The sequence below is a fragment of the Lepus europaeus genome, chromosome 3 (assembly GCF_033115175.1).
Source record: "Lepus europaeus isolate LE1 chromosome 3, mLepTim1.pri, whole genome shotgun sequence".
NCBI lineage: Eukaryota > Metazoa > Chordata > Mammalia > Lagomorpha > Leporidae > Lepus > Lepus europaeus.
In genome coordinates this window covers 144,878,954-144,905,079 of record NC_084829.1, presented here as the reverse complement: position 1 = coordinate 144,905,079, position 26,126 = coordinate 144,878,954, and the positions used below count along the sequence as shown (strand labels likewise).

Below are 26,126 nucleotides of genomic sequence, written 5' to 3'. Positions count from 1 at the left end.
AAAACCAAAAAAGTATAGCCAGGACAAGGGAGAAGAGCGTAGCTTCACAGTGGCGCTCAAGGTCGACATCAGCCAGCTTAAATCATACTAGTGTTCTGTACCCATGATATGATGACATGAAAATTGCACCTTCCCTCTGGGGCCTTCCTCCCCAAAACCCATCATCACAGTTTCTTGAGAAAACTATCCACCAATTGAAATAGCCAGGCCTCCCACAGAATACCTGAGCAATACTCAAAGCAGGATCATCAAACGTAAGCTAAGGCTGAGAAACGGCTGCTGCCTACAGGAGCCTATGGAGACATGAACGAGAAACAAAGTGTGATACTATGTGGAGTCCTGAGACAGAACAAGGATATTAGCTGAAAACGAAAGGAATCTGAACAAAGTATGGCTTTTGCTAGTAGGAAAGTATCTAGGAGTGTTCGTTAGTTGTGGTGACTGTAATGCAAAGAACCTTATTGCATTGTGTCCTTGTCCTGAGGGTATGTGTGAGCCTGAACTTAAAGAGGGGCTCGTTTGGTAGAGCAGATCTCAAAACAGGGAGGTATTCAGGATGTGGCATTGGTGTTAATGGCCACTCTGTACATTTTAATGAGAATCAGTAGTCAAAGGGAATAAGTAAGACAACAACAAGGGAGCCTGGGAACAGAGTTGATGGGATCTCTCTGCACTATCTTTGTAATTTCTCTGTAAGTCTAAAACTGTTCTTTAAAAATTACAGTTTATTTCTTTAAAAAAGCAAAATAAGAGGGATGAAAGGTGCTGTCGTTTTGAAAAACAGGTTTATTACAAAGACTTCTAAGATAACAAAACCACTGAGGAAGGAAAGTAAATGTGGACTGTTGAGGTGGATTCTGAGAGGAGGAGCGTGGTGGGGGCAAGAGGGGTGGAGTCACCACACAGACCCTGGGAGTTGGGTGAAAGCAGGCCTAAGGCAAGCAGCCTGCAGACTCAATTATTTCAGTTGCTACAGCAGCTTATATAGCCAAGGCAGCCAATCTGGTCAAGGGGTGGTCTATGCCCTAACCAATCACACCCTGTTGCCAGGCAGTTTCTGAAGCCATCCAATTACAGCCTGTTGCCAGGCAGGCTCCATTGTCATCTGGTTTCCGAAACTGTCCAATCACAGCCTGTTGTCTGTCAGGTTCCCTTGTCATGTGGTTTCCGAAACCATCCAATCACAGCCTGTTGCCAGGCAGTTTCTGTTGCCAGCGACCACCTTGGCATGGCCTTCTCATTCCACCACAGTGGACATTTTGATTCAGACCATTTCTGATCAAGGAAGGTGCAGCTGTAAGGTCCCTGGAGGCAAAGCATGCTTGGCTTGGGGAAATGTCAATGTGGGCAGAACAGAGGGAGATGGAGAACAGTGATGGTGGTGGTGCTGGGGTCAGAAACAGAGCATGCAAGTCTTTGGTGGTCAGGGTAGTCTTTAAATTTTACTTGATTAAGATGGGAAGACATAGAAGAATTTTAAGCAGAGGAACATGATGTGATATAGACAGATATACATCAGATACATCTGTATACATTAGATACATCTATATACATTTAACACATCTATATGCATTAGATTATCTGTCTGTCTGTCTATCTATCTATCACGTTTCCTTCCAGTTGGTTTGTTTCTCTGGAGAAACCCAATTCCACAGTAGTGAAGCTGATGAGAGGTAGCCACATTTTGGGTTACTTTCACAAAGAAAGACTGGTAGGACTTGCTGATTAATTGGATTTAGGACATGAATCAGGAGTAAGGAAGGGTCAAGGATTTTACTCGGAAAATGGGTTCCTTATGCCAATGGGGAAGACTGCCTGGAGCATAAGATTGCTGGGGATTGAGAGTTCTTTTTGGACACTTTATGTTTGGAGTTTTCAAGTTGTCGAGAATGATGATCTAAATTTGGAAGTCATCAGCATGTAGACAGTAGGCAGAAAAAAATTGAGAAATCTGAGTCCTGGGGCACTCCAAAGTTCAGAAGTCAGAAAAATAAAGAATTAAGGACAATGAGAACATACGATAAGTGAGGCAGGAAATCCAGCGTGAGAGAATGGTATCCAAGGCCAAGTGAAATAAATTTCCAAAAAAAAGAGTAATCTATCAAATGTTGCAAAAGTGGGTAAAATTGGCACTAAAAACTGAGAGATGGGCTAGGCCACACAGAGGTCAGTGCTGAACTTCACGAGGGGGTTTTTAGTGGTGGAGTGACCAAAACCTGTTTGCAATGGGTCCAGGGAGAAGGCAAAGAGTAAATGGAGACAATGAAATGGAATAGTAATGGGAAGGGACCATATGATTAAAAAAGAGGTTTACTATTTTAGTTAGAAGATACACATTTTTATGCTCTTGCACATGAACCAAATGGGAAGGAGAAACTGATGATGTAGGGGAGAAAAGGGGTACCTGCTGGAATAAAGTTCTTGAATGTATGAGAGGGCATGGGATCCAGTGCTCGGAAAGAAAGTCAAGGTTAAACCAGGTAAGGGAGTAAGGGAATGTGAATAGAAAAGGCAGTCCTTAGAGCTGAATGTTCTCATCAGCCTCATTTTCTTACTTGGGTGCAAATACAATTAGGCAGAGGCCCAGCTACAACGGAAGTTTGTGATGGACAGGAGAAAAGAGCACATGAATGCCAAGATGGAGGCAAAGGGAGAGGGTGTTAGGGGGTCCATGCATTTGAAGTTTCAGGGGCTCAAGAAATCATGACGCTTGGGAGTCAGAGAGCTTTGTTTGGAAAAATACAAGATGGCTGCCAGAGAGTAGGCTGTTTGAGACTGGGATTATGATGGGATGCAGATAGTGATAGTGATAAAGTTTAGAGTTTCGCCAATCTGAATTTTTCTCTGCAGTTGGTTGGCCCACCTATACCCCCACCACTGAACCTCCAGGCTGTCTTCTTGTTTTGTACATTTTTCTAGAGATTCCGGTCTGGATTTTTTTTTTTTAATTAATTAATTAAATTTTTTTTGGAGAGTTGAGAACTGAGGGTGAAACTCAGATAAAGCAGAGTGAGCACCTGGAGAGAGCGGTGTGGCTGCCAAGTGAAGACTTGTCAGCAGCAGCTCTCATATCATATCTTGCTACCATTCCTAATTTGCAGGGCTCATAAACCCACTGATTCTCAGATCGCAAGACCATGTAGCCCAGCTGCTAGCCTGAGGTGCAGCTCGGCCACAGCGCTCAGTCACATAATGTCTCTAGATCCCCACACCATGTGTAATCTCCAGCTACCATTTCTCTTTTCAAGCTAGTTTGAGGACTCCTGTAGGACAGAGAATGTGTTTAACCTATCCTTCTGTATTATTGTGATGAAACACATGCAGCATACATTTTGCCATTGTAGCCATTTTAATATGTAAAGTCCAGTTGCATTAAGTACATTCACATTATCATATCACTGTCACTACCAGTCATCACTAGAACTTGTTGTCTTCCCCAACTGAAACTCTGCACTCAGTAAATAGAAACTCCCTATTTTCTACCCGTGGTCCTTGGTGACCACTATTCTGCTTTTTGTCCCAATGAATTTGACGACTCTAAATACCTCATGTAAGTGGAATCATATGATGTTTTTCCTTTTGTGACTGGCTTAATGTTCATTTACATTAGAGCAGATGTTAGAATTTCCTTCCATTTAAATAAAAATATAATATTGATATGTTGAATATTGAATATATATTTGTGACATAATTATACATAAGTTATTATGTAAGTGATATATAATAATATTGAATAATGTTTCATTGCATGTATATGTCAGATTTTGTTTATTCATTCATCTGCCAATGGACACTTGAGATGTTTCCATCCTTTGACTATTGCAAATAATGCTGCTATGAACATGGGTGTACAAATGTCTCTGAGCTCTTTCATTTCTTTTGAGTATATACTCAGTAGTGGAATTTCTGGGTCACCAGGTAATCCTATGTTTAGTTTTTGGTTGAGTCATCATACCATTTCCCACAGCAGCTGCACTATTTCATATTCATACCAGCAATGCACAAGGGTTCAAATTTCTCCACCTCTTTCTCAATAGTCGTTGTTTTCAATATCCTATTTTTGATTTCATTCTATTTGGTGTCTGTTAGAGCACATAATGCCCTATGTGTAAATGAGTATCTGTCAGGGCCAATACTGTGGTGCGGTGGGTTAAGCCCCGGCCTGAAGCGCCGGCATCCCATATGGGCACAGGTTCTAGTCCTGGCTGCTCCTCTTCAGATCCAGCTCTCTGCTGTGGTCTGGGAAAGCAGTGAAAGATAGCCCAAGTGCTTGGACCCCTGTACCCACATGGGAAACCTGAAAGAAGCTCCTGGCTTCAGATCAGTGCAACTCTGGCCATTGCAGTCATTTGAGGAGTGAACCAGCAGATGGAACCCACTCCCCCGTCTCTACCTCTCTCTGTAACTCTGTCTTTCAAATAAATAAAAATAAGACTTTAAAAAAAAATTAGCACCTGTCATTAACCCTGTTCAAAAGGGATATGAGATTAAATGAAGTGACTTTTGTTCAGCAAGCCCCAACTAGCACATCTTGTTCTAGGTCTGCATTGTACTCTACTATAGCCACATGTGGCTAATTAAATCTAGTTAAACAAAATTTAGAATTCAGTTCCTCTATCTTGTTAGCAACATTTCTACTGCTTAATAACCACCAAAACAAGTGGCTACCATATTGGACAGTGCTTTCTAAGTACCAGTTAGCTGCCTATGTCTGGTCTCAATAGTCGTATTTGGGTTTTTCTAAAACTTGCCTGCTTAAAATTAAGTTAAATATCCACCATTTAGGAAGGAGGGAATAATGCTGCTTAAAAGGTTTTGGGTCTGTGTTTTGGCACAGCAGGTTAAGCTTTGCAAAGCTGGCATCTCATATGAGACCATTAGTTCAAGTCCTAGCTGCTCTTCTGATCCAGCTCCCTGCTTATGTATCTGGGAAGGCAGCAGAAGGTGACCCAAGTAGTTAGGTCCCTGCCACCCATGTGGGAGATCCAAATGTATTTCTTAGCTTCTGACTTTGACCTAGCCCAGTCCCGGTGTTGTGGCCATTTAGGAGAATGGACTAGCAGATGGAAGATCTCTCTTTCTCGGACTCTCCTCTCTCTGTGTGTCACTCTGCCTTTCAAATAAATAAATCTTTTAAAAACACATTTGTATTATTTAGTACATAGGTGGATGCTCTGCCAGCTCTCCAGTTTTCAAGTTTAAATAGTCATTTGGGCACATAGTGCTCATATGGTGCTGTTGTTCACTCTCCATCATCTCATTCACCTGCTAGTTTCAAAGGGGCTGGGAGTATGTCTGTTTCAGTTACAACTTTGTACCCAACGTTGAGTATAATATCTAGCACAGTGGAGACTCTCAGTGAACATTCACTGAAAGGTGAATGAATGACCAAAGCAAGCACAAGCCCTCAGGTAACAGTTTACAGACATAACAAGCCTTATGAAAATCTGCTACCTCTCATACTGCAAATGTTTGTTTGTTTGCTATTTTGCTGGACATAGACTTTAAGCTATGTTCTTTCTCTTGTTTTTCAAAAAATAGCTTACTCCTTAAGTACCATAAGGTTCTGGTCTAGTCTATGCTTATAAAGCTAAAACCTTTACAGACAAGTGCCAGCAGTGAATAGGATCATGAGGAAAAGCAAATTCTAGTTTCTTATGATGTCAGCACGTGATCTGATGTCTTCTGCTTGCCTCTCCAGATCTACCTTACTCCTCTCTCCCATTCCCTCCCTGAGAGGCTGATCTGCATGAATTATTTTCACAGGCACCTGTGCTCCATGGCTTCCCTTTAGTTTGTCCAACAAGGAACTCTGGGAGGAGAGCAGAGGCAAGAGATAAGGTCGAGGACTTTATTCCACACAGAAGGACTGTCTGTGTCCCTCAACAGAAGGTCAAGTTTTCTCTAAGTTGGTCCCAACTACAGGAGTCTCTCTCCTCCCAGGACCTCTCCCCATCAGAGACTCTTACAGCCTAGTTTTCTGTTATAGTTCCTTCCCTGCCGCCTATACCTTCCTCACAGTCCCTGTATTTATAAACCCTGCTTTAATAATCCTAATCTGTATACACCATCCATTTCCCTTTGGGATCCTAGCTGATACAGCATCCTTAATTAGTAGCTAGATAATAGTCTCCAGTTCCAGCTCTGAAAGTTTCATAGCCACAGTCCTTATGAGAATGCTCTCTGACAGTGTCATCCTATCCTTATTTCAATACGTTGGTTAGCTTTATGAAGAAACCACATTGTATGTCATATACATTTTTCTCTATTGCTCTCAGACTAGAAAAATATTCTCAGCAAATCTTTTTGCATAGGGCTTCTCTACATAAAATTAAATATATGGAAACACATAACTGAAAACTTGTAAGATAAAGAGGTTACTTATTAAAGTTTAAATACTTAAGTATCTAATAAGCTGAAGTTGCTTCTAGATATGAGGCGAAATATCCAAAATCTTCAGTTCTGCAAACAAGCCATCATTACTCAATGTATATAGCTTTACCAAAGAACACAGTGCTGACCCTTGAAGTATAAGGTTTAAATATACAATTATTAGCAAATGCCAGATTATTAAAAAGTATAAACTTCATGATGCTAAGATCAATATTAAAGATAACCAATATTTGCTGTTTAGTGACAATATACCCAGCACAACATTAATATTTTTATGTATTATCTCATTTCATTCTCATCACAAATTTATAAGGTATGCCCACTCAACCCCATTTGACAGAGGAGTAAACTGAACCTTGAAGTCTCCTGTCCACAGCCCAAGCATCTGCAGGTAAAAGACTCCAGATTCAGATGCTAGTGGAGGACACAAAGCTGTGCTCTTAATCACTAAGAAAAAATCAAGAACAGCATCAAAGAACACAGAACAACAAAAACATAAGAACTTTCCAAAGCAAATGGTATCTTTCACCCTGCTATTTACAGCCCAAAACAATGGTAAGCTTAGAAAAATTAATTTAAAAAAAATGCAACAGATAGTTCTCATAGAAAAAAATTTCTTGTGGTTTAGTAAGCTCATTGATTTTTCCACGTAGAATACAAGGGACTGGTAGAAGATCAGGGGTGGAAACTATTATTTTGGTATTAGTTAAGTTTCACCTCTGCCTACAATTCCTGAAATGACAGTTATTTTTATTTTAACCCAATTTCAATTAAGCAAATATTTTAATATATTTGCATTCTTATTAAGAGGCCTGAAGTTTAACCTGGACTGGCTGCTCTATGCATACAAGTAGAACAAAACTTCTGTGTGAAAGAGAAAGGATTTTTTAAAAAATCCAGTCTAGAGATAGCTTAGTTGTAGCATACTTAAGCTGCTTAATAGTCCTTGATGGAAACTGATCTTTCTGCAACTTCTATTTTGCATAACAGGTTGCAAAAGTATTTTTAAGATGAGACTGTTACTCAATATTCATTTCTGGTAAACTCCTTTTTTACAACATTGTCCTCTTCTGAGGAACTCATGACAATGAAGTAGCAGGGGAACAACGGAATCCAACAAAGCTGCCAGGACTTTTACAGGGAGTGGTTGCTACAGCTTTTAAAGGTCAGTTTTGAACTTGAATGATTATTAGTTTCCAATAAGTGTGATTTTCACAAATAGGCTGAACATTTTTACATCCATGTTTGGCTCAATGGATGAGTGTGTGCATCTATTTAGAATGTTTACGTGTGTATAACCAGAGATCCTTACTTGGGGACTGAGACCTGGTTTTCTCCTCTTCTTCCTCTCCTGCATCCATCTCATCCCCTTGCTGCAGCTCCATGTCTTTATTTGCCTTTTTTTTTCTCCTTTCACACACTCTTCAGCTGGGCCGATTGCTTCTTCATTGATGATTCATAATTTCTGAGAGGTCATGGACCACAGTCAGCTAGCCTCTTTCCATAAACCTAAAGAAAATTTAAAAGTTCAAGATTAGCATCCACAAAAGCAAACATTTTTCAAATGATGGGGTGACTGAAAGGGAAATCATGGTAAGAGATTGAAATCCAAGCAGTGGACTCAAAGTTTCAGAGGACAAAGTCTTTCCTGGAGGATGCTTGCCCTGGAGATGACCTGGCCGGAGGCTGATAGACGTCTGGCGCAGCCCACAGCTCCTTACCTTAGCTGGGTGTCCCAGGTGTGAGGGACAATCTTTGGCAGGGGCTGCATGGCCTTGTGTCACCAGTGCTGGGTGTTGAAAGCAAGCTGCTCCAGCAGATTTCTTTAAACCCAATTTTTTACAAGTTGGTTATGGACAAAGGTGAGTTATGAAACAGGAACTTTTGTCAGACTCTGCATCTCTCATCACAAAACACATTTACAAAACAAATGGCTCTGTGTGAATTGCAGTTCATAACTGATTACAATGCAAATGTGCATGCTGGACATAATTCATTTACACCTTATTTCTTCCATGGACCTGGTACAGCATCTCACCAGCTTAATGAATGAGTGAGTCCCTTTCAATGAAAAAGAAATACTGGCACCCAGTGTTGACAAATTATTTTTACTTTAATGTTACCTGAATATAATATAAATATAAGGTTACTTAAATATGATCCTTTAAATAACTATAAAATTCAAGTCAATATGCGTACTAGAAGTACAAAATTAATAACATTAAAATAAAAAGCATTAATATAGTGTTGCCTTGATTAAACAAAACACCAAAGGTTATTCTAAAAGTGGAAAAGTGCATTTGACTATTTTGTATTCCATTTGTTATATATACATATGATCCTTTCTCTTTTTTTTCTTTTACTAATTTTAGAGACACAAAGTCAAAGACAGCTCCCATCCTTTGATTCACTCCCCAAATGCCCAAAATGGCCAAGCCAGAGCCAGGAACTAGGAGCCAGAACTCAATCCAAGACTCCCACGTGGGTGGTAGGAACTCAATTACTTGAGCCAGCACTTGCTGCATTCCAGGCTCTGCACTGGCAAAAAGCTGGAATAAGGAGCCAGAGCTGGATATGGAACCCAGACCCTCCTATACGGGACACAAGAGTCCCCAGCAGCATCTTAATTGCTAGGCCAAACTCCAGCCCCAGAAATTACTTTTAAAAATCTACTCTGATCACATCTATTTTTATCCCTGACAGCTCCTCATTGCCAGCCCACTATCTTGTTCTAGTCCACAGCCTACCTTTGCCTCAATATTAACACTAGATGAAGAGAGGGAAACAATATACTCTGAGAATTTGCATAATGTTAGCAGTCATGGAAATTTGAAGTTTGAATTCACATTATTCGTGTGGGACAAATGCCCTGAGCAGGTAATTTAACTTATGATGGACTTGGGTTGATTATGCCTGCAGGTAACTGGCTGAAGCAAAGGCATGACCTCTGAAAATACTAAACTTCAATCTAGATGGACAGCAGCTGTACTATGTCAGCAGTCCACAGATGCATCCTGACTTCAGAAATGTCAAAATGTGGAAGAGTATGAATTGTAGATTATATTATAAATAAAAATTATGAGAATTCACTAACATAATAACTCATGCAAACTGCTTAAAGCAGTGCCTAGAAAGTAGTGAGCTGCCATAATTATCATCATCATCATTTTCTGACTTTATTTCCAACAATCACAAACTCACCATATGTTAACAAAGACCTACTTACCATTCTCCAAACACTTATTTCTCATTTCATTTCTTTCTTTCTGCCAGGACAAAATGAGAAAGTACTTTGCTGATTTTTATAATAATGAAAATTATCATTATCATGAGTATTGCAGTAGCCCTAAGGCTAATACTCTCTTAGCATGTTTCCATCTGTAAACTCAGAGTTAGATTGGATAATTTTTAAACTTTATTGTGGAAAATGTCAAACCTATGCAAAAGTCTCTAGAATAGTTAGTCGCTAAGTTAAAGTTGTCAAGCACTCATTATCAAAATATTCCCAGGCATCATATAATTTCTGTTAGGGTTTGGGTAATAGTTTGGGTGCTCCCAAAGGTCCATATGTTAAAGACTTGGAACCAGATTCTTATGTTAATGGACTAAAGATAGAACTTAATCCAAGCATGTGTCTAAGGGTAGGGTCCGTGGAAAGTGACTACATTGGAATAGATGGTTGCATTGGAGTCTCTGATAAAATTCTGCTGACTTTAGCAGGAGAGACCAAACAGATTAGGCAATGGTGAGCGTCCCCTTTTCTCTCTGCCTCCTGGCTCACATATGATCCTCCCTCTGCCTATCTCCCACCCTCCACCACCTTCATCACATGCCAGATCAGTGGGGCCACCAGAGCTTGGACTGCGAACCTACAAAACTATGAACAAAAATAAATGTTTTCATTTATATGTTAAGTACTTCAGGTCATTCAGTTGTAGTAATGAAAATACTTTCTAACTCTGAAAGTTTACAGTAAATCTGGAATTTTGAGGAAGTCCACCTTAATTCTTGGCTGTTAACAGTCATTTTTTCCCCCTAGGTGAACAAAGTGAGTGCCTCTAGGCTTGGTGAATTCTTATACATTGACTTCTACTTCCAGACAAGATGGACCAAAAGGTAAATTTAGATTTACCTCTTAAATGAGTAACAACAATTATAATGATGAAAGACAAAATATAAGAAACACCAGCTTTCAACACGTTGGAAATAATTCAGTATGTATTTTTTTTTTTTTTTTGACAGAGTGGATAGTGAGAGAGAGAGACAGACAGAAAGGTCTTCCTTTTTGCTGTTGGTTCACCCTCCAATGGCCGCTACGGCTGGCACATCGCGCTGATCCGAAGCCAGGAGCCAGGTGCTTCTCCTGATCTCCCATGCGGGTGCAGGGCCCAAGGACTTGGGCCATCCTCCAGTGCCTTCCTGGGCCATAGCAGAGAGCTGGCCTGGAAGAGGGGCAACCAGGATAGAATCCGGTGCCCCAACCGGGACTAGAACCCAGTGTGCTGGCACCACAAGGTGGAAGATTAGCCTGTTAAGCCACGGCACCGGCCATCAGTATGTATTCTTCTCAGTATGTCATCTTTCACTTAATATGCATCTAATTTCCTCCATATCTTTTCATGGCTTAATAGCTTATTTTTTTTTCACTTAAAAATCTCCCATTATATAGATATTTTGCAGCTTTTGCATCTATTCACCTATTGAAGTACATTTTGGTTGCTTCCAAGTTTTAGCAATTATGAGCAAAGCTGCTATAAGCATTTATGTGCAAATATTTGTGCTAGCATAAGTGCATGATTCATTTAGTAAAATATCAAGGAATGAGATTGCTGAATCATATGGAAATAGTATGTTTAGTTTTGTGAGAAACTGCTACACGCTTCCAAAGTAGCTGTACCATTTAGCAGTCCCACCAAAAATGAATGACAATTCTAATTGCTCATATCCTCATCAGCATTTTGTGTTGTCAGTATTTTGGGTTTTAACTGCTCCAATAGGTGTGTATGGTTTCTCATCATCATAATTGCCTTTTAATTTTAATATATAATTAAATTTTTTGATACATAAAACATTTGCATTTACTTTAAATTACATTTTTGAGGGGCCGGCACTGTGGCACAGCAAGTTAAAGCCCCAGCCTGCAGCGCCAGCATCCCATATGGGTGCTGGTTCGTGTCCCAGCTGCTCCTCTTCCAATCTAGCTCTCTGCTATGGCCTGGGAAAGCAGTAGAGGATGGCCAAAGTCCTTGGGTCTCTGCACCCGCGTAGGAGACTGGGAAGAAGCTCCTGGCTTCTGGCTTCGGATCAGCCCAGTTCTGGCCGTTGCGGTAATTTGGAGAATGAATAAACCAAATGGAAGACCTCTACTCTCTTTGACTCTACCTCTCTCTCTGTAATTCTATCTTTTAAATAAATAAAAGAAATCTTTTAAAAAATTACATTTTTGATAAAATTAAGTTCAACATAAACTTTTCCTTGTTTTGAAATTTTAATTTATTTGAAAAGAGAAGTAAAGAGAGACAGAGAGAGACAGAGGGTCTATCTGCTGGTTCATTCCTCAAATGCTCACAACAGCCAGGGCAGGGCCAAGCTGAAACCAAAAGCCCAGAACACCATCCTATATGGTGAGAGGGATCCACATACTTGATTGATTATATGCTCTCTGTCCCAGAGTGTGTAGAGGAATCTGGAATTGAAAGTGGAGCTGGGACTACAGTCCAGGCACTCCAGTAAGGAATGCTCGTGTCTCATTATCAGTGAACAAAACTGTAAAATCTCATAACACAATATTTTGCTGACTGAAGACAAGTAAAACAAATTACATGAAGTAAGTGTGTAATAATGTATGAATTATATTTTTATTTATCAAAATACTGACCATCAACACTTAAAACATGCTTAGTAATAAATTTAGTCACTTTTTATATTTTGCCAACTTGGAGTCACACATTCTTTAGTTTTGTGATTGGAAGGTTATATTTGCCAAGGTAGAATAAGGAGCATATTTAACAGTCTGCTAGCTCCACTTATAGCCAAAATATGCAGATATGTGGAATGTTGACTTCTTTCTGGACACTTACTATTTGGGGGAGGAGGGAGTCACAGTTTTTGAGATTCACTGAGCTGCTGTGGATAGCCACATACTGAAAAAAATGTTGTGTACATTTCAGGGATTCTCAAACTCCATAAAACTCTTCTATGGATCCTAGAAATCCACTCACTGTAGATCAATGGCTCCTGCCCTAAATTTCCTACAGGTAACTGCCATTTTCTTTTCTCTAATGCACACTCTTGAGGTTGTCGTATTCCCACTTCTTTTTCCAAACTCTTCCTGTGGCTTCCAGTTTCTTATCCAAAAATTCCTCAGCCTGCCATTTAAGCATTTAGCAATCCCGACACAACTCACCTGATCAGACTGTTCTCCCTGTATTCCCCTCATGCAGTCCAAGACTCAGTCACTGTCAATTTGGGTGTCTTACTGTTCTCAGAATATACAAGGGAACTTCAAAAAATTCATGGAAAATGGAATCACGTGGCAAGTTTAGAGGTGGATATTTGACACAGCAGTTGAGATGTCCACATCCATGAAGTGCCTAGTTCAAGTTTCAGCTTTGCTTCCAATTCAGTTTCCTGCTAATGCCCACCCTGCAAATGTAGCAGATAATAGCTCAAGTACTTGGGTCCCTGACATCCATGTGGGAGACCCAGATGAACTAAAGCAGTAGATGGATGATCTTTCTCTCACTCTCTCTGTATATATATATATATATATATATATATATATATATATATATACACACAAATATATATATATATACATACATATATATAATATATATCAAATAAAATAAAAATTAAAGAAAAATTTAGGGGCCAGTGCTGTGGTGCAGTAAGCTAAACTTCTGCCTGCAGTGCCATCATCCCATATGGGCACTGGTTCGAGTTCCGTCTGCTCCACTTCTGATCCAGCTCCCTGTTAACACACCTGAGAAAGCAGCAGAGGGTGGCCCAAGTCCTTCAGCCCCTGAATCCAAGTGAGAGACCCAGAAGAAGCTCCTGGCTCCTGGCTTCAGATTGGCTCAGCCCTGGCTGTTGCAGCCATTTGAAGAGTGAACCAGTGGGTGGAAGACCTCTCTCTTGCTCTACCTCTCCCTCTAACTCTCAAATAAAATAAATCTTAAAAACAAACAAACAAAAACAGAATATGGCCCAAGTGCTTGGGCACCTGCACCTGCATGGGAGGCCCAGAAGAAGCTCCTGGTTCCTGGCTTCTCATCCGCTCAGCTCCGGCTGTTGTGGTCATTTTGGGGAGTGAACCAGTGAATGGAAATCTTTTCTCTCTGTCTCTCCCTCTCTCTGTCTATAACTCTTCTTCTCAAATAAATAGAATCTTAAATTTATTTTATTTATGTGAAAGGCAGAGTTATAGAGATAGAGAGAGAGCAAAATACACACTGCTGGGCTAGGCCAAAGTCAGTAGCCTGGAGCTCAGTCCAAATCTCCCATGTGCATACAGGGGCCTAAGCACTTGAGCCATCTTTCTACTGTTTTCCCAGGTGCACTAGCAGGGAGCTGTATTGGAAGTAGAGTAACCGAGACTAGAACTGGTGCCTATATGTGATGCTGGCATTGCAGGCAGTAGCTTAACCTTCTGTGCCACAACACCAAAATTTAAAAATTTAAAAATTTTAAATTTAAAAATTTAAAATTTAAAACTTTTAATGATTATTTTTGGTGCAAAAATTACTTTGAAATCCAAACTTACTAGAAGCCTTCAAAAAGTTCATGGAAAATGCATACTATCAAAAACTATGTATGGATTCAACATTTTTTGCACCAAAACAAATATTTTTAATTTCATTTTTTTCCATAAATTTTTTGAAATGCCCTGTGTCTCTAGGCTCTCCAATTTCTCTGACATTCTTTATATATTTTTCTTTCTTTCTTTCTTTTTGACAGGTGAGTGGACAGTGAGAGAGAGAGAGAGACAGAGAGAAAGGTCTTCCTTTTCCGTTGGTTCACCCTCCAATGGCCTCTGCGGCCAGCGCACTGCGCTGATCTGAAGCCAGGAGCCAGGTGCTTCTCCTGGTCTCCCATGCAGGTGCAGGGCCCAAGCACTTGGGCCATGCTCCACTGCACTCCTGGGCCATAGCAGAGAGTTGGCCTGGAAGAGGAACAACCGGGACAGAATCCGGTGCCCCAACCGGAACTAGAACCTGGTGTGCCGGCGCCGCAGGTGGAGGATTAGCCTATTGAACTGCGCGCCGGTCTCTTTATATATTTTTCTACATGACATTTTTTCACTTGTGCTTATTGACGTTGTACCATTATTTAAAGTTCCTTGATATTTTTCTTCCAACCCCCTCCTACCCTAAAAACAGTCTCTTTTCCTAACCTGTGTATTCACTCTCTCACTCTTCTTTTCTTCACTTTCTCTTCTCTTCCTCCATCCATTCACTCAATTACTGATTCATTCAACAATCTTTGCTGAGTGTGTGGTACTGGGCACTCTACTGGACAGATGCTCCTGCTCTGCCGGAGGAGCACAGATTAATGGGAGCATATGTAAGTGGGCACTGATGAAAGCCTGGGCTAGAGATCAATTTCACATGCACGTCCAATATTCACTGAGTGACCCTGGCCGAACTACCACACCTCCTTCTACCTGGTTCTTTATCTGTGAGATAATGATAATACAGTACCTACTGCATAGGATCCATATGAGGATTAAGTGAGTTTACCATGTGAAGGTCTGAGAAGACTGCCTAGCAAGTAGAAAAAAATAAATAACATTGCTGTTATCATTGAGGCAAGTGGCAAAGGAGGGTAATCTTTCCTATAAACACAAGTTGGCAAAAACTTCATATTCTACCCTGCGCTCTCCAATGCTTGTTGAAGAAGATGAAATGAACACAGATTTTTGACAGGACTCCTCTTTTGAGCTGATTTAGTAGCTTCTTTAGCATGTATCAGGTGTATTTGATGATTCTATCTCTATAGAAAATATATTATCCTTTTAAAAATATTTATTTTCGGCCGGCACCGTGGCTTAACAGGCTAATCCTCCGCCTTGCAGCGTCGGCACACCAGGTTCTAGTCCCGGTTGGGGCGCCGGATTCTATCCTGGTTGCCCCTCTTCCAGGCCAGCTCTCTGCTATGGCCCGGGAAGGCAGTGGAGGATGGCCCAAGTCCTTGGGCCCTGCATCTGCATGGGGGACCAGGAGAGGCACCTGGCTCCTGGCTTCGGATCAGCGTGATGCGCTGGCCATAGCAGCCATTGGAGGGTGAACCAAACAGCAAAAAGGAAGACCTTTCTCTCTGTCTCTCTCTCTCTCACTATCTACTCTGCCTGTCCAAAAAATATATATATATTTATTTTCAATGAAAGGCAAGAGAGAGGAGAGAGAAATATCTTTCATCTGCTGATCCACTCCTGTTATGCCAACAACCTCAAGGGACTGGGCTGGGACAAAACCAGGAGCCCAGAACTCCGTTCAGGTCTACCATGTAGGGGGCAGGACTGGAGTATTTGGGCTATCATCTACTATCTTCCAAGGTGCATTGGAAAGAAGCTACATTGAAGGTAGAGTAGTTGGAACTCAAATTAAGCATTCTGATATGGAATGGGGACATCCCAGGTGGCGGCTTAACCTGCTGTGCCGCAGTGGCCACCACAGAAAATGTATTACCTCTTGAGCTGAAGAGTAACTTTTAGAGCTCATTACCCCCATGTGATTTTTTTTGGTCATTATTCTGCTTTTTATCATCATTCAGCTGTGTTTGCAATAGTTTTAAAATTTTTTAAAGCTGTCCTATAAGGCTCTGTTAACACATCTCCCAAAGCAAGGAAAGAAGTCAGAAGATTGATTTTTAGGACCCACAGGCCCTAGTAAGTACAGATTACCCAGTCAGAAAGCAGGGAAATGTTTTAAGATATTATCAAGCATTTTATTAAAGTAGAGAGAGTCTGGAAGCAGGCAGTCTGCTTTAAATTCAGTTTGTACCTTTTTAAGCCATAAGAATAGGGAAGTCATTTAAACTCCCTGGGACTGAGTTCCATCAACTACATTGTGGTGATAAAACCTCTCTGTTCAGGTTTGAATGAGAGCGTATATGTGAAAGTGCTTAAATCGGGGAGAAGGAAGGAAGGGAAGAAGGCAAATAGGAAGGAAGGAAAAAAGGACGGGAAGGGGGTGGGAGGCACCCAGACGTATTGCAGAGGAGTGCCAGAGATGTATGTTTTGTTTTGTAAACCTATACCTGAGGGCAAAGGTGCACATGTGAAATGTTTTGCTGTGGTATTGATTTTATGACTTGAAATCCATCAACTTTTTGCACTAAGTGCCTTTAGAATGGTTGAATTGCACTTTCAGTGCCTGACCATGAGTTATTCTGACTCAGAACACTAAAAGAAGTTTACTAACATACAGCAAATTGATGAGTAAGAGTGAGAAGATGGAAGCTCTCCATGCATCACTTTTATTAAAGTTGCATCACTCCTTGCTGTGAATATAATTTATAGGGCAGCGTTCCATCCGAGAAAAAATGGAAATGAACAGTATTTATCAAGATGATGATGAATATGCTTCAGCATCAATGGAAAAGAACAAGTTCCACAGAAAATGTAAACCCTATATCAGATAATTTTTCATCATAACTATTTCAGATTCTTCTGGTAAAATGGTAAGAAGGTTGACTGAATTAAAGATCATTCTCTGACATAGCTATTCTCTCAGTTCCATTTTCAGCCATTCTGTCTGCTGCCCTGAGTCCTGGGAGGATTGGCAGGAGACCAGAGGGCGGGATGAGTCTCTGGCAGGGTATTTCTGTACTCCTGCAATGTGACACCAAGGCTTGGCACCCCTTGTGCCCTTGGCCACCACAGCACTGCATGGGGTTCTGGGAAAGAAAGACTTCTTGCTGGTGCATGGACCACCTTGTGGGTGATAAGCAGCAGTCAGGTCTCCAACAATTCCACCTTCAAGAATCTGTCTTTGCCTTTCCTCACCCTGAGGCAGAAGTGGATTTAACACCATCACAAAGAGTCTGGCATTCAGTGGGTCATCCGTGCTATCTAGATCATTTCACTTTGCCCATACCTGTGTACCTTTTATGATTCTCATCAAAGGGCAGTGAAGAAAGACTTGTTTCACTGGGGCCCAGCCAGATATCTGACGGCACTTGAAAAAATGTGTGTAAAACAGAATTAAAAGAAAAATTTATTCTGATAAAAAAATGAAATTCATGCCTATGGGGGGATCTTCAAGAAGTTCATGGAAAATTCATATTATGGAAAAACCATGTTAGGGTTTCAAAAAATTTTGCAATAAAATAAACATTTTTTTTAAAATTCTATTTTCCATGAACTATTTGAAGTATCTGGATATTTTCCTATCAGGAAAGTTTGTGAAACTCTTATGGGGTATACATTCCACAGGAAAGTAGATCTAAATCTACTGGTTTTGTTTTTAATGCTTTATTTGTTTATTTGAAAGAGTTACGGGGGGAGGGGGAGAGAGAGAGAGAATATCTTCCATCCACTGGTTCACTCCCCACATGGCTGCAACAGTCAGAGCTGTGCCCATCCAAAGCCAGGAGCCAGGAACTTCTTTTGGGTCTCCCATGTGGGTGCAGGGGCCCACGACTTGGGCCATCTTCTACCACTTTCCCATACCATAGCAGAGAGTTGGATCAGAACTGGAGCAGCCAGGACTCGAACCAGAGCCCATATGGGATGCCGGCACTGTAGGTGGCAGCTTTACCTGCTACGCCGTAGTGCCCACCCCAACTACTGGGTTTGTATGCTCCTTTCTCCAGATGGTTTCCAGACATCTTCCTCACCAAGTCCACTTAATTAAAATTCCAGTAAAATAAACTGAAATATCACATGTTGTAAGCCTGGCTCCATTACATTTCCTAGAAGTCCCTTCACAGTCCACTTCTGATCAGGGAAGCCTGCAGAAGAGACACTTGTGTGAAGGCTGGGGGTCTTCCTTTTTCTGCTGGTTCACCCTCTAAGTGGCCGCTACGGCTGGCGCATTGCAGCCAGTGCACTGCACCCATCTGAAGCCAGGAGGCAGGTGCTTCTCCTGGTCTCCCATGTGGGTACAGGGCCCAAGGACTTGGGCCATCCTCCACTGCACTCCCGGGCCACATCAGAGAGCTGGATTGCAAGAGGGGCAACCTGGAAAGAATCAGGCGCCCCGACCGGGACTAGAACCCGGTGTGCTGGTGTCGCAGGCAGAGGATTAGCCTAGTGAGCTGTGGCGCCAGCCCAAAATGTTTTATTGGAGAGAAATTTCTTTCTTTCTTTTTCTTTTTCTTTTTTTTTTTTGACAGCCAGAGTGGACAGTGAGAGAGAGAGACAGGGAGAAAGGTCTTCCTTTGCCATTGATTCACCCCCCCAGTGGCCGCTGCAGCCGGCGCACTGCGCTGATCCGAAGCCAGGAGCCAGGTGCTTCTCCTGGTCTCCCATGGGGTGCAGGGCCCAAGCACTTGGGCCATCCTCCACTGCACTCCCGGGCCATAGCAGAGAGCTGGCCTGGAAGAGGGGCAACCGGGACAGAATCTGGAGCCCCAACCGAGACTAGAACCTGATGTGCCGGCACCGCTAGGCGGAGGATTAGCCTGTTGAGCCGCAGCGCCGGCCATATTGGAGAGAAATTTCAACAGGTGGCATTTTATTTACAGAATTTAGTGTGAGGAAGGAATTGTTCAACTCACTTGGACCCAAGCAAGAGTAACTCTTAAGCCTGTTCATGTATTTTCTTATTTTCCGTTTACACCTAAAAAATGCTTTACATTCATAAAACTTCCAATATTGTAAATGACAAAGCCTCCTTTACCCATCCCTCACTTAAAAATCTAAACAGACTCAAAAATATACCATTTAAATTAGTCCAATGAGAGTGAAAACTACACATTTCAGATCCTGTACCAAATAGTAAAGTGTACATCAACAGGAGAACCTGTGTTTGATGTGATAAAAGATATGTGGTCATCTCCAAAAACAATTTCAGGGTCCCCTCAGCCAAGCCTGTCCGGGAGAGGCCGCAGCAGTCTTCATTGGTAATTCCACTCTCACCTTTGATTCGCTTTCCTTCTTCCATTACTCTCCATGTACATGGGCGTCTTTTCCCATCATGACATAGTTTTTTTGCAGTCGCTGTTGTTAGCACAGCTAAGCATCCATCTGGCCGAACCTCAAACTCTAGAAACTAGTGTCCAAACGTAGCTTTGTACCTGGCACGGGACCACATGGAGAAACCGCCGAGCCTCGCCCTTTTGTCCTCTGGAAACCCGCGGAGAAGGCCCTCGTGGCGGTCACTTTTGTCCCTCGGTTGCGTTGTTCTCCCCGGGGTCACTTTATGGGTGGAGTTGGAGTTGGAGTCCTGGTCCACCTTCCCCAGGATTCTCCTTTGCCTTTCCCACTCCTGCGCCAGGAGTGCGCCCTCCATCACGTAGGGCGTCCGATCGTGCAGGTTCTCGCCATCCACATCCGAGGCAATGGGCACCGCCTGGAATTCAGCATCCTGCGAGCCCCGCCATGCCCTTTACAGCTGCAGTATTCGAGCCTGTCTGTCCTCTGGGCTTCTGGTGCCAGCATCAGCCCCGTGACCACAGCCTTACAGGCACCCTGAGGCAGCACCCACGCTCATCAGGATACAATATTGTAGATTATTCCTTTCACCGAATTATTCACAGATGTCACAGCTCTGTGTGTTACAGCTCTTTTCTCCCTGTGGGGGTTCTTTGTCTCATGACCACAAAGAAGGAGACAGGGGACAAGGAAGAATGAGCAAAGCCAAGGGAGTTTATTGAAAGAAGAAAAAGCTTCGGACAGCCAAGAGAGGACCCCCCAGGCAGGAGGATCAGTTTAGGGGCTGTTATGTAGCTCTGAAGAAGGAAGTTCATCTGATTGGTCAAGGTGTGTGCTAATAAAGTATTCAATGTGAGCCAGTCAGGGAGTTGGCAGAATCTGATTGGTTTGGCTGGGAATCAATCAGCAGTGACCTGGAGCTCTTTGTATGTGAGGGAAGTTTGAGGTGTGTTCAGCTGGCTTGGTGATGGGCTGGACATAGTGAAAAGCAGGAACCAATCAGCAACCACCAAGTGAGAGGCTTGCAGCTTGCAGGATGTCTGTACTGCCACCAAATTGGATGGAGTCCCCAGGCCCTCCAACTCCAACCAGGGGCCTTCTGTATCAATACCAATCACCCTTTGGGTCTTCTTTTTCAGTACTTTGAAGAGGCCATTCCACTGTATTCTGGCTTCAACAGGACAGTTTTATCTTTCTTCCCTGCATTTAATAGATCTTTTTTCCAAACTTCTTTAAGGTTTTTCTCTATATCACTAATTTCAGTGGGTTGATTATGCTATGCCTTGTTTTTGTTCTGTCTTTGTAGTGTTGGGGACAGAATTAGGCCAGGAGTTCATATCAAAACTGTGGTCCATAAAAAACCAAATTAATAAATTGTCAAAATGTAAAACTGTACAGCAAAAGTTCTTGTAAAGAGGAATAAAAAAGCTGCAGACTGGGAGAAAATATTTGCAAACCATTTGTCTGAGAAAGATCTTATTTCTAGACTATATAGAGAATGCTCAAAACTTAATAGATAACCCTCTTAAAAGACAGGCAAAAGACATGAACAAATATTTCACTAAAAAGGAAATAGTACTTTTCAAATATAATTTTTATAGGCTGGCATTGTGGCGCAGCAAGTTAAACCATCGCCTGCAGTGCCAGCATCCCATATCGGTGTTCATTCAACTGCTCCACTTCCAGTCCAGCTCCCTGCTAATGGCCTGGGAAAAGTGCGAAGGATGGCCCAAGTGCTAGGGTCCCTGCACCCATGTGGGAGACCTGGATGAGGATCCTGGCTCCTGGCTTCAGCCTGGTTGTTGTGGCCATTTTGGAAATGAACAAGCAAATGGAAGCATTCTCTCTGCCTCTTCCTCTCTGTAACTCTGCCTTTCAAATAAATATATACATTATTTAAAAAATAAACAAACAAACATAATTTTTAAAAGAAGGGGGAAATAGTGATGATATATCTGCATTTGAAAAGATGTGCATTATTGTTGACATTATCAGCCATTCAGGAAATACAAATTAAACTCACAATGTGATAGCACCACATGCCTAATGGAACAACTAAAATGAAAGGTAGTGTCAACATGAAAGATCAAATATTAGAATTGCATCTGTAAAAAATGTCCAGAGCCAGCAGATCTAGAGACAGAAAGTAGGTTAGTAGCTGCTAGGGGCTAGCATTGCAGGTATGTAATGGAGAATTACTGCTCACAGATATGGGGTTCCTTTGGGGATGATTAAAATTCTGAAATTAGAGGTAATGTCGGTATAACTTGTGCATTTACTAAAGATCGGTGAATTGCATGTTTCAAAAGGGTGAATTTTATGATATGTGAATTATATCATGATACAAAAAGGAAAAATAGTGATAATACTAAATGCTGGCAAGGGGCTATAGAGAAATTGTGTCTTCCGTACACTGCTGGTGAGGATGTAAAATGGTATAGCTACTCTGGAAAACCATTTAGAATATCTTATAAAACACAGCATGTGTTTACCATATATCCCAGCAGTTATACTTCCAGAAATGTATCCTAGAAAGAGCAAAAAGTTACATTCACACCAAAATCTAAACATGAATGTTTACAATAATTTTATTTATAATAGCTAAAAACTTCAAAGAATCCGATTATCCATCCGAGTGAATAGTTAAATGAACTAATCATCCACACCATGAAATTCAAGTCACTAAAGCAAAGAAATTAACTATTTAAAGTGTTTTCTTTTAAGTTTTACTTGAAAGGCAGTGCAACAGAGGAAGAGAGTCTCACACACTCACACACACACACACACACATCTTCCATCAACTGCTTCACTCTCTAAATGCTGAACCAGGCTACAGCCACAAGCCTGGAACTCAATCCAGGTCTTTCTGTGTCGGCAGCAGCAGCCAAGTGTTTGGGCTAACACCTGCTGCTTCCCAGGGTACATACTAGCAAGAAGCTAGAATCAGGAGCAGAGTAGGGACTAAAATCCAGGCACTCTGTTATGAGATGTGAGCATTCCAGGTGGTGTCTAACCACTACATATTTGCCCCAGAAATGAACTTTTGATATATGCTACAACCTGGATAGAACTCAAAAGCAATATGCCTAGTAAAAAATGTACCTCTCAAAAGGTTATATGAGGAGATGATTCCATTTATAAAGCATTCTTGAAATGACAAAATGATGGAGAGATTAGTGGTGACCAGGGCAAAGGGAAGGGTGTAGAGAGGTGGAAGAAGCTGAAGACTAGGTGTAAAAACAAACATGTAGGTTGTGGGAGCATTCTGGTTCTCGACTGTGGTGGTGGGTACATGAGTCTTTGTATAGAATAGAATTTCATGGAACTGGGAAAAAGAGTGCCAATTTTTTAGATGATGGAAAATCAAATACCTGTAGCTTAGTTAACAGCAGTTCACCAATGTTAGTTACCCAACTGTGATGTTTAACAGTTACATAAGATGCCACCACTGTGGGAAATTTACATAGGACTCTGAAGTACTTGTGTGGCTTCCTGTGAGTCTATAATTATTTCAAAATAAAAAATTAAAAGAAAGCACAACTACCAGGTCATGTCCTCAAGAATAATTACTCATTTTGAATTTACAAAGTTCAAATAGATACATATACACCTGAAATTATGATAAGTGATTAATATGGTATTTCACACCTCAGGGAGGAAATGGATATTACTGTTTCTCCAACCTTCAGTATTAGAATAACTATATAATCTATGAAAAACTAAAATAAAACTGGGTTATTTTTCTTTGGCTTCACCAACATAAATTGTAGAATGTAAACTCCAAAAAAGGTGCTCCATAAATATGTGTTGAGTCATGGATCATGCTTTAAATATATAAAAGGAATAGAGTTTAGAGAAACTGTGGCTAAAACAGGAAGCTGAAGACTGTAGCTGTTAACCACTCCCAGATTCTCCCCTCCAGGAACCTCCAGCTCTTTGGTCAGCCACTTCCTCAATGGTCTCTGGGGGGCTCCAGGGTGCCAACGATAGCATAGGATGGCCAGGAAAGAGTATCTTTTGGAAGGAAGGGTGCTTGAAGAGAGGCTGTTCTCTTTATAGAGATGGTTAGAAGAGTTATCAGGATCACGTGCATCCAAGGCTTAATAAAGTTCCTGGAGTGCAGTAAGCACTCTGTGATTGTTAACTCCTGGAGTGCCTTGTCTACCCTAGGAGTTTAGACAGGAAACACATTATAGGGTGTGATTACATATTTGAAAGAACATCAACAGCATGAAAAAGAAAATGAGTGGACAACTTTGGTGGGAAAACAAAATTCTACATGAGAAGGTTGAAGATATTTCACAGGACTAGATAGTTCTTGAAGACAAATTCTTTCTAATCAGAAGGAGTAGCAAGAGTGAAAATGCACAAGTTGTGGAAGGTCTGTGGGAGTCTTAGGAGAATGATGTCACACAGTTCTCCATTTCCATTCCTGCTGACCCTTTTCAGTCCAGGCCCCAATTCAAGCCAAGTGCTGCAGTAGCCTTCCCAGGTGTCTACCTGAAGACTTTCACCTTTTCAGCTCTTTGAAGATGTGGTGAACGGGCAATCTCCTGTCATAGATTATATGCAAAATGTCACTCCCCTGCTTAAAACCTGTGGATCTTCACAGTTCATGCATGAAGTGGGGAGAGTATTAATTAGGAGAGACTAAGTTACAAATGACAGAAAGTTTCAATAATAATGGCTTGAGAAAGACATGAGTCCATGCTGGATTCACCTCATAACCCAAGATGGTTGCTCTGGTTTCAATCATCATGTCCACATTCTAACCATCAGAAAGGAGAAATAAAGAAAGCAAATCTCATCTTTGAATGTCATTCCATAGGAGTTATGTAGGCTGTTACCTTATATAGTGATTGGCCAGACCTTGGACACATGCAAGTGAGGCAGGGTTTAATCTTTATTCTGAATGGACATGTGTCAGTGAAAACAGGGGCTTGTGGGATTTTAAGTACAAGAAAAAGGAAAAAATGGACATCGTGGGACAATAAGTTGTCTCTGCTACAAGGATCCATTTCTTTAAGGTCATCGGACATGTGGTCTCATTTCCACCTAGACTGTTTACACAGCCATCAAACTAGTCTATTTTCCTCCACTTTCTAATCCTCCTAAATCACTTTCATTGATCATTAATTCAAAATGTATGTTTAATTAAAAGATTCTCCTGTCCACAGTCTTCAGTGGGTCCATACTGCTTACAGATAGGTTCAATCCCTTGTAGGAGAACAACATTAAAAGCCCGCCATGGTAGCATTCCACCTTGATCTCACACTTCCTTCCCACCCCTCTCTCCTCCTCTATCTGAGTGCACCTGGAGCTTTCAGTTCTTGACTTTTCTCATGAAGGTCATCCACCAGAATGCTCTCCCTAAAAGGCCACCACCAACTTCTTTCTTTTTTAAGATTTATTTCTTTATCTTGAAAGTCAGAGTTACAGAGAAGAGAGAGAGAGAGAGAGGGAGAGAAAGAGAGAATCTTTCATCCTCGGGCTTACTCCCCAAATGGCCACAACAGCCAGCACTGGGCCAGGCTGAAGCCAGGAGCCAGGAGATTCATCCAGGTTTCCCATGTGGGTCGGGGGGACCCAGGAACTGGGGCCATCCTCTGCTGCTTTCCCAGGCTATCAGCAGGGAGCTGGATTGGAAGTGGAGCAGCCAGGGCTTGAACTAGTGCCCACATGGGATGCTGGTTTCACAGGCGGTAACTTTACCTGCTATGCCACAGCAACGGCCCCAACCACCAGTTTCTGAAGCGCTATGCAGACCTCTAAGCCTATTCCAAAAGTCATTTTATTTAGAAGCTCCTTTTTCATCACATCTATTAAATGCAATCTATTCCTTCTTGGAACAATCACAGTTTTTATACTGCCTTCCCAGATAATAAATTATAAAAAATTCATATTCATAACCATGATTCTGTTATAATTTATATAGTAGTATTCACTACATCTTATTCACCTTTGTAGTCCTAGGAGCACCCAGTTCCTGAATTTTTACCCAACAACGGCATAATCTGTATTTATTGAATGGAATCAGTATGTAAGCATTAGACCTACAGAAGGGATGAGAAAAACCTCAAGTCAGCAGTAGTCCTTTAAATTGGATTACATACTTTATCAACAATCTATATTATTTATTACATAATTCTAAGTCTCTATGTACTTGGTTGGAATTGTTTTGAGTGATTTGTGTGAATAATACAAAGCTTAATATGGGTTTGCATCAGAAAGACCAACTTGTACAAGCTGACTATTTTCAGCTCTACCAAGGAAGTGACAGTTTTTCAATTTTCAGCAGAAGTGTTAAAACTTATCTCAGTCAAACACTTGCTGGGTCATTTAGTATGTCACTTATGTTACTTAACTTTCTATTTTAACCTCTCAGGCCTATATAGAAATAAGAAAAAAGAAAATTATTGTTTTGATTGCTGCTAATTTTCTTGTGACAAAGGCTGGAATGAAAATAATTTCAATGTTAAATTGTGTGTTAAAATATGACAGCACGATCTTTTTCATATTAATCTTTTATATTTTAGAGTCAATTTCATTAGCACTTTATTAAATTCAGGAAATATATGACTACAGTATTTGAAATAAACTATAGACTCACAATTAAGTATAATAAACTATCTGA

The 26,126-nt window shown here is 41.2% G+C and overlaps 1 long non-coding RNA gene across 1 annotated transcript in view; it reads left to right on the top strand.

The window, feature by feature from the left end:
• Positions 1-26,126, top strand: part of LOC133757144 (uncharacterized) — a 91,663-nt gene that overhangs the window by 1,314 nt on the left and 64,223 nt on the right. The gene's annotated exons all lie outside the window — the stretch shown is intronic.